The sequence below is a fragment of the Alligator sinensis genome, unplaced genomic scaffold (assembly GCF_000455745.1).
Source record: "Alligator sinensis unplaced genomic scaffold, ASM45574v1 scaffold777_1, whole genome shotgun sequence".
NCBI classification, from domain to species: Eukaryota; Metazoa; Chordata; order Crocodylia; family Alligatoridae; genus Alligator; species Alligator sinensis.
In genome coordinates this window covers 3,870,507-3,880,375 of record NW_005841882.1, presented here as the reverse complement: position 1 = coordinate 3,880,375, position 9,869 = coordinate 3,870,507, and positions in this window count along the sequence as shown.

Here is a 9,869-nt window from a genome sequence, read left to right as displayed (position 1 = left end):
GAGGCAGCGCGCGGGCCCTGGCGCCGCGGCCCAGCTCTGAAGTCCCTGAACCGCAGCACTGAGCCCCCTCCTCTCCCCCGAGCTGCCCGCCGCCCTGTCCCCTCGCCTCCTGCTGAGCGCCGTGCCCCTGGGAAGGCCCAGCAGCAAGGAGGGAGGCAGGCACGCTGCCCCTGCCCAAGGCAGGGGGGAGCCTCTCCATCCGCTCCAGCACCTTGATGTCGCACCCCTGGATGACAACAGAGACTCCACAGGACCCTGCTGACAGGCCTCCCTCCCCTGCGCCCCCCACCCCGCCTGCTGCCCTGTTTGCTCTGGTACCTCCTTACCTTCCCTTTTCCACCCCGGACTGGACCCTGCAGTGCTGAGGGTGGAAAGCCAGGCACTGCTCCTGAAGTGCCAGGTGAGCGAGAAACATTAGCAACCAAAGCTGGGGCTTAAAGAGTTAAATTAAGCTGTCAAATAATAAAGGAGGAAAGCAAAAAGCAACTGCAAGTGGAAGACATAACACCAGATCCAGAGGGAAGTGAAATGGGAACAAGGACGTAGAGATGGAAATTAAGCTTTTTTCTTCAATTGGAAAGTTTACAGCACCGTCTGGTAGGTAGCGCTTGGTGCAAAGTGCACCTTCTCTAAACCCATCACCGCTTAGCAGCTGTCCCATGCAGATGCCTCTCTTTCTGCCAGAAGGGACCTGATACCTATTGCTGAATTCACAGACTTCAATGTTTAACTCCTATCCCTGGGGAAAGGAGACCTCTTCTGGCTGCCAAAATCCATGACAGTGCAGGGTTCTGGTATAAGGATGGGGAGTGGAGTGGGATGGAGGGAGTTTAACCTGTTTTGTGAAGTGCTCCAAGTTTTCAAATATTTTTTTTCAATTAGAGCAGGAAATAGATACTTTCCTGGGACAGTCATGGACTTTCTTGCTCACCTAAAATTTAATTCTGAATAAAGAAAATTCCAGGTACTCTAGAAATAAACTTTTAAGGAGGCATAGTGCCTTTGACAGAAAAAATAGACTCTGAAGGGCAGACTAGCAAGTGGGACCCATTCCAGTGCAGCTGATTCCCTCGGAGAGGAACATTATTGTAGACATAAAAAATCTCTAGTACAACCATATCTTGCAGTACAGCTATGCTCTGAACAGTGATTCAGTCAGTGATTCTGGGGAATTTGAGGCTCTCAACAACTTTGACAAAGCAACTACTTGGGTGGATGAGGGGAATGCTGTGGTTATAGTGTGTTTGGGACTTCAGCAAGGCTTTTGACAAGGTCCCACATGACCTTCTCATAAACTAGAAAAATGTGGACTAGACAAAAGGTGGATAGATAACTGGCTGAGTAGCTTCCAGTTATAAATGGATCCGTATCAGAATGCAGGAGGTTTCGAGTGCAATCCCACTGGGGTCTGTCCTGGGCCCAGTGCTGTTCAACGTGTTTATGAATGACCTAGATGCGGGCATAGAAAGATTCTTGAACAAGTTTGAAGATGACAAAGCTGTGAAGAATTGTGAACATGTTGAAGGACAGAAGCACAATTCAGAAGGATCTCAACAGATTGGAAAGCTGGGCTAAAGCTAACAGAATGAATTGAAGTCCAGGGCAGACAAATGCCAGGTGCTTCACCTTGGGAAGAATAATCAAAAATACAAATATAAAACGGGTGACACCTGATGGGATGGCAGAACTATGGAGAAGGTAGATCAGAGACTCGATTATGAGTGTGTAGTGTGATATGGCCAGTGTGGTTTTGGCATGCATCAATAGAAACATTAAATGATGTGTTGCAGCACAGCAACACAGGGAGGTGATAGCGCCTCTCAGCACTGGCTAGATCTTACCTATAGTATTGTGAGCATTTTAAAAAGGACATGGAGAAGTTAGAGAGGATCTACAGGCAGGCAACAAAAATGATGAAGGACTTGGAAGGCAAGTCATATGAGGAGAGGCTGAAGGAGCTAGGCACGTTCAGCTTATGGAAAAGGCACTTAAGAGGGGACATGATAACAGTCTTCGAATACTTGAAGGGCTGCCATAAAGAAGAGGGAAAACACTTTTCTCTTTTGCTGCAGAGAGCAGGAAGCAGACCAATGGCTTGAAGTTGCTGCATAGTAGGTTTAGATTGGATATCCAGAAAAACGTCTTCACTTTGAGAACAGTGAGGCAGGCAGTGAAATAGACTGCCAAGGGAAGTTGTGGACTCTCCATCACTAAAAGTGTTCAAGAGGAGGTTGGACAGCCACTGGATGGGGAAGTGAAGATGTGCCTGTGTTCTACGGGCATTTCCCATGCTTCTAGGCTTTGCTGGTTGCCGCAGGGGCTGGGAGAGAATTCTGCCCCTGCGCTCACCCCCCTTGCTGCTTCATATGTCAGGGTTTTGGGTTTTTTTGTTTTGTTTTTAAATCTTCCTCAGAAGCATTGAGTGTTGGCTGTAGCCAAGGCTGGAGATTTTGACTGGAGTTTGCCAGTGTTCCTACTGGGACTTAAAGCCAAAGGTTCCTGGCTAGTGAGTCTTGCCCCTCTACTCAGGGCCAGATTGATCACTGTATTTGGGGCCAGGAAGGAATTTTACCCTGTGGTCAGATTGGTAGAGACCATGGGAGTTTTAGCCTTCCTCTGTAATGGCAGGTATAGTCCTCTTCCTGAAATTTCTTGAGAATATATTAAGAACCTTTACACCCTGCTCTAGTGGTTTGGACACTTGGGCAAGTGGCTGTAAGCCCAGAGGTCAAGAGATTGAGGCCATAGCAGAAGCACTCATAGTGCGGCCCTGTCAGATTCCAACAAATCTGCAAATTCTGCTAAATACCTTGTTACATAAGGGTGTGAGAAAGGGGGGGAAAAAAGCAGGACGTTGGTGCTGTAGTCCCCCTGCTTTACATGTGGCAACTTAAGTTAGGGTGTTTATATCTTGTGGTTGTGTCAGGGTTGAATGTGTAGTTTTACTGAGAGGTTAGATTATAGATTTGTACAGGGTGATTTGAATAGGGATAATCCTGGCTCAAGTAGGGGCTGGACTAGATAGCCTATTGAGATCCCTTCTAGCCCTACTTCTCTATGATTCTCTGAACTTCTGTAGCGGACCTGAAGCTCATATATAGCTACAAGCCCTTCAGACTTTGCCAGGGACTGGAAAACTAAGGTGAAATTTGGGCCAAATTGTAATGCCGCCTCATCTTTCCTTTTGGTGCAATCCATCCCACTCTGACAGAAAAGGGCTTATGCCCATTGAACCCGAGACTGACCAAGCTCCTCTGCATGCCAGCTTGACTCCATCTAGGATGCCTTCACACTGCATTACTTCAGGTCAGGAACCCATATGGAGACACAAGGGACAATACTGATTAATAAGAAAATAGGGACACAGGACTGGAAGGAGTCTCCTGGGCCATGGAGTCCAGTTCCCAACCAAGAAGCTGTCTGTATGGTGAAAGGCAGCACTGTATGGAAACACGCAAGCCAGCTGTCTGCACTCATTCTAGAATTGAAAGCTGTACAGCTACATTAGCTCAGCACTGCACCCAGATTCACCCAGCTCTGCTCATTGGCCTGAAAACAATTTATGTAGCTACTTCTGGTTCCAGAGCACACACAGCCAGGTTGGGAATTTCTGCACAAAGCTGCCTTTTGACCTGGTATATAAGGTAGTATATTCACAGTCAGCTCAGAGTATTTCTGCACTGTACTGCATGGTGCTGAGTAGACATACTCTAGAGCAAGAACCTGCTTGGACACAGCATAACAGTGAGATCCGCAGGTTTTGTACCAGTAGACTGTCGTAGGTTCCAGAGTACATCGGAGTGCAATGTACGCTGGTTTTAGAAGCATATTAGAAGGTGTTGGGAGGCTGTATCTTCATCACTGTGAACACTATACCTAGGGCTCAGCCCTTTTTTCCAATGATGCCATGATACAAAAAGGAAGTACTCAAAAATGACATGTTTCTAAAGCATTGGAATCTTGAATTTGACTCTGCCTTCTGAATTCATACTTCCATGGAAGGTTTTCTTTTATTTTCAGACTTCCAAGAAGGTATTTGAAACAACTGAGAGTTAAAAGCTATTCAAATCTAAAGGATCTTGAGTTTTTTGTTGAATGTCATAGACACTCTTTTTGTCAGGCCCTGACTGGATGACCCTTCTTGATAGGGTAAATGAGGCTGTTTGGAGCTCCTTGTCACCATAGTACAAACTGCTTCCAGTATGTGAGCTAACTTAAATTCTTCTATGCTACAGTGCTAGCTGGAGTGTGGAAATACCCAGAGTCACTGAATGTTCAGCCTGCTCCAAGAAAAAAATATCACCTCATTAATGACCTCCAACAAATATTTACTTTGTGACATGTTTTCTTCCTGTGTTGAGTTTAAGAAATAATCCTACTCAGAGAAAACAGCCCTTCACTCAATAAAGCTTTTATACACAGTTTAATATATTTAGAAATATTAAATGTTTACAAGAAAAGGTAGGACTTTTCAAGAGACCTAAAAGCATATACAGAAACCGCAAATATGCTGAATTGGAGAAATTAGCACGTTCTAGTAGCCTGAATAAGTCTCAGCCATTAATTCCGTCCAATATTTATTCTATTGGAATTTTGTTCTCCGTTGTCCAAGAATAACAAAATATGACCCTAGCTCTGTACTAGTAAGTCTCCAGGCAGATTTCTGTGATTCCCCTGGAATTCTATACAGGTACAGGGGCTTGTCTACACAGAACTGATCACAGGATTATGGCCTTTTTTTTTTTTTTTTACAGAAAAGGTGATTAGAAAACCCCAGCTGCTGCTGCAAGAGCAGTAATGTGGGTTTGCTTCTGCCCTGGTGCAGAGTCTGTGGAGGTGGGGAAGATGATGCTAGCATCCCTGCTAAATTGGTGCCCAGGGCTGGTACCCTGCTCATCTACCTCAAGTTGTGCTACAAGTCTCTCTGAGCCTTTTTGCCCTCTACTTCTCTCTCTGCCATGAAACTGCTACATTCCCGCTTACCTTTGCCATAGTGCCTCAGCTTTATTTCATAGTTTCATAGTTTCTTGGGTTGGAAGGGACCTGGGCAGATCATCTAGTCTGACCCCCTGCCATGGCAGGAAAGAGTACTGGGGGTCAAACGACCCCAGCAAGATGGTCATCTAACCTCCTCTTAAAAACCCCCAGGGTGGGCGCCTGCACCACCTCACTTGGAAGCTGGTTCCAGACCCTAGCCGCCCTGACCGTGAAGTAGCGCCTCCTGATGTCCAACTTAAACCTTCCCTCCGCCAGCTTGTGACCGTTATTCCTGGTCACTCCTGGCGGCGCCCGGGGGGACAGGGACTCCCCCAGTGCCTGTTGATCCCCCCTGACTAGTTTATAGCAGGCCACAAGATTCCCCCCTCAGCCTTCTCTTCTGGAGGCTGAACAGGTTCAGGTCCCGTAACCTTTCCTCATAGGACCTGCCCTGCTGTCCCTTGATCATGCGAGTGGCCCTCCTCTGGACCCTCTCGATGCTGTCCACATCCCTCTTAAAGTGCGGCTCCCAGAACTGGATGCAGTACTCCAGCTGCGGCCTGACCAGTGTCGCATAGAGGGGGAGGATCACCTCCTTGGTCCTGCTTGAAATGCATCTGTGGATGCACGACAAGGTACAGTTGGCCTTCCTAGCCGCCTCCCCACACTGCCGAGCCATGTTCATCTTGGAGTCAATAATGACTCCAAGCTCCTTTTCCACCTCCGTGCTGACAAGAGGGGAGTTCCCCGGCCTGTAGGTATGGTGCCGGTTGTTCCTCCCCAGGTGCATCACCTTGCACTTGTCTGTGTTGAAGAACCCCATCCTGTTCTCCGCCCATCCTTGTAACCTGTCAAGGTCTGACTGTAGCCTGTTGCTCCCTTCTATTGTGCCCACATCCCCCCACATCTTGGTATCATCAGCAAATTTGAACAGGGTGCTTTGCACCCCCTCATCCAAATCACTGATGAAGATGTTGAACAGGGCGGGCCCGAGGACCGAGCCCTGCGGGACCCCACTGCCCATGTCCTTCCAGGCCGAGAAGGACCCATCCACTACCACCCTCTGGGTGCGGCTCTCTAGCCAGTTGGCGACCCATTGGACTGTGTGGGTGTCTACGCCACAGTCCCCCAGTTTCCTAATGAGAACGGGGTGAGAAACAGTGTCGAAAGCCTTCCGGAAGTCCAGGAAGACTATATCCACTGCTACCCCTGCATCCAATGATTTAGTGACCTGATCGTAGAAGGCCACCAGGTTGGCCTGACATGACCTGCCGCTGATGAACCTGTGCTGGTTGCCCCTGAGCATGCATTTCCCTGCTGGCCCCTCCTGGATGTGTGCCAGAATAATTTTCTCGAACAGCTTGCCCAGGATCGAGGTAAGACTGACTGGCCTATAGTTTCCCGGGTCCTCCTTCCTCCCCTTTTTGAAGATGGGAACCACGTTGGCCCTCTTCCAGTCCTCCGGCACCTCTCCAGAGTACCACGAGTGCTCATAAAGCTGTGCCAGGGGACTCGCAATGACCCCGTTTCCAATGAGACCATTTCCATGGTCTATTTTTCTGACTTTCCTTTTAGTTTGTCTGGGATCTTTCATAGTATTTCCCTATCTTAACTGACCTTGCAGCAGTTCCCAATGTGACCTCATCTGCAGATTTCATTTACCTCCTGTTTATTTTCCCTATTCCAGATTGTTAATAACAAACAGGTTAAATCACTCCTAACTCTGCTTCCTAGGTACCTGCCACAACTCAATGCTCCTTTTTAATCCTTCATTTCACATGACAGACCTCCAATCTAGGCCAACTGGATTTTTGTGTGTCAGCGCCTCCCTGAATTCCTAACTCATGACACTCACCATGCGGCATCTCATACATTCATCTTTGTCATTCTGTTTCTTTTAAAGCAAATAAATTTAGGTTGCAAGATGCACACCCAGTCCATATGCTGCTTCTCTTTCATCTTTGTTCTCCACTTAATATTCCTTTCCTATTTATTCCTTAAATAAGAAATGCTAAAAAAAGGTCAACTTCAGTGGAGTTTGGTTTGCTACACCTTAGAAACACAGAAGTTACCATATGGATCTGACCTTTTGCCCATCCGCTCTAAGGTCCCTCTGCTGGTGGCAGTTAACCCCTGATATTTCAGGGAAAGGCTGAGAAAAAAAATACTATAGGTGCCCAATAGAGACAGTAAAAGTCAGTATGTAACCTGAAGCATAAAGATTAATTGTTCACATCACTCTTCATCTTGCGGAGCTATAAAGAAACTGAACTAGAGTCACTAAATTGAAGTGATGCCCCAGATCAGCCGCATGCAAGACTGGGCTCAGAATTATCCAGGATCTAATCTCAAATTGAGGCACAAAGGTTGAAATACTAGCCCTGTTGAAGTCAATGGCAAAACTTCTGCCCCATGTTTACCAGTCATGTAAGAAGGCTGCTGGTATATAAATAGCATAGTAATAATTTATAAATAATTTCCAGGAATGCTTTCAAATAAACCCTCTGGAAAACACACTTCTCCATAAGTCTCCTGAGAAAAGGTATGTATATGCCAAACCTAACTTCTAAGCCTTTCCTACCTCAACATCTCCCAGTCTACTTACTGTATCTCCTATCACCTAAACCCACATCTGTATTTGTTTCTGCCATCTATACATCGGGGCACAAGGATTCTGATGCAGGTTTGAAGCTTTAGAGTCTTTGAGGCAGAGGTTTTCAACAGCTCCAACACATTGTCACTGTTAAAGAAATAGCGAAATTCTCCTTAACACAATATAAGTAGAGCTAAGAATCTCCATGGCAGATTACATATTGAAGTATGCAGTAGGACTAACAATAATTTTCAAAATTGCCTGAACAGTCTTTGTTGGGTTCTTTTCTAAGCTCCTACTCTCCTATGCAGAGGCAAAACAAGGCAGCAGGATGCCTGGGCAGCAGGATACAGGGTGGCAGCAACAACTTCCAGCTGCTGCTGGCATTACGTGGTGGTCCCAGCAACTCTTATTTTTCTGCTCCTCCCCTAAATTGGCACCTCGAGCTGCTGCCCCAGTCACCCCACCCTAGTTATGTTACTTCCCCTACAAAGTCCCGGCTGAGTAGCATTCAATAAAACAAAGTACTCTTGGGAGCAGTCAGGCAGAATTTTGCTAGCGATAGCCAAAGTTGTGATTTGATCCCCTGGCTTCTACTTCCCCTTTATTTATAAGGAGGGGTATACATTTCCTTTGCTCTCTATGGTCCTCTACTACATAGTGGGCACGTCTACGTGAGATGCTGCTGCGCAGTAACTTGATACTACTGTGCAGCAGCATGCCGAAACCATGACACAATTCTACTGCGCAGTAGTATTAGGCTCCTGCACAGTTGTGTCACAAAAAAGGCATTTGCCAGCACTACTGCACAGTAACTCGGGTTACCGTGCATTTGTTTAGTACTTGTTTATATACGTAATAAATGTGCAGTAACCACTGCACAGTAGTGTCTCCTGTAGGCACGGCCACAGTGTATGTGCTTATTTGATCATGGGAACCAGCGTTTGTCTGTTTCCCAAGTGGCAATGCTTTTGTAACAAATGTTTTTTCTCTCTGTTAAAATACTGGGTTTAGTGCTCATTAATATAAAATTCTAATTAAAGGGGAATACCTACCTTTGGTAGAACTAGTTATAGTTGAAAAAACTGCCATGCTTTCAGAAAAAAGTTCTACCCAATAATAATCTTGTCATGACTGTGCGGGCTCTGTGTCCAGGACATTTCAGTGTGTCTGGCATTCTCACATGATAGAGTATAATAACCCAAACATTTGACCTGGTGGAGGCCAAAGGGACACAAAGCTGATATATACCATTAGTCCTTTATTATAGTGCATCTATGCTAGAAACATACAGATTTTAGCAGAGTACTAGGCTGCAGAGTACCAGCCCTTATTGAACTGACTGAACCATTTAAAAGATTGACTGCGATTTCAATACTTCTGTGTTTGTTATAGATAGGTATATGTTCCTAATACTGGAGGGTTCTTTACATTAATTTATATTTGTTTCATATATTTATCAGGCCAAATAAGTACTAGGCATTTTGAGACTGACTTTGCAGTTCTTAAAATTGCATCTTCTCATCCCAAGACTCATGTATATCAAGTGCTTGGAAACTGAAGTGCTATAGTAAAGGATAGGTATTGTTAGAGATGCCACGTACAAGAAATCACGGTTCCTTACATCTGTTGGCTGCTACATTAATCTCCTGGCTGCTGGCTGGACTGACAGTTGCCCCCACAGCAACAGCCGCTCCTATGGTGGTTGGTGGGGGTGGGCATAAGGCTGATGAGACCAGTGCTACTAGAATGTGACCCCCATGTTGCCCAGGGCACAGACTTTACCAGTTATGCCTCTGCTAAGTAGGCAAATGGCAGGAAGTTTGACTTTCATCAGAATTTCTCAAAACGCATAATAGAGTCCTAAGGAACAGCAAGCCAAAACTAGTCTCCCTCACTAGCCACTCCAATATGAAATTTGAATCTACTTAGATCCAAAATCCATCATCTGTGCCTGGCTTGCATGCCTGTGGATGTATCCATTCTCTGTTTGCTAAAAGGCTAATTAGCTTTAAACACCAGCAATATGACAAGTTACAGTCACATCCTTAGCCATGTACATGAAAGATCCAAGAGAATTTGGAACATGCCCCTGGCCTGTTCAGCAGTGATACTTTCTCTAAGCAAATCAAATATTTTAATCTTTTTTCTAGAGAAACAAACAATACTGTTACAATGGAGCTATTTCTTTACAGCAGCTGAGGATGTGACCCATTTTATACACAAACTGAACCTCCATGTTCTGTAGATGAAAACAGAAGGAGTGGGCATGCAAAGGTATGAAAGGAAGATGTTAAGC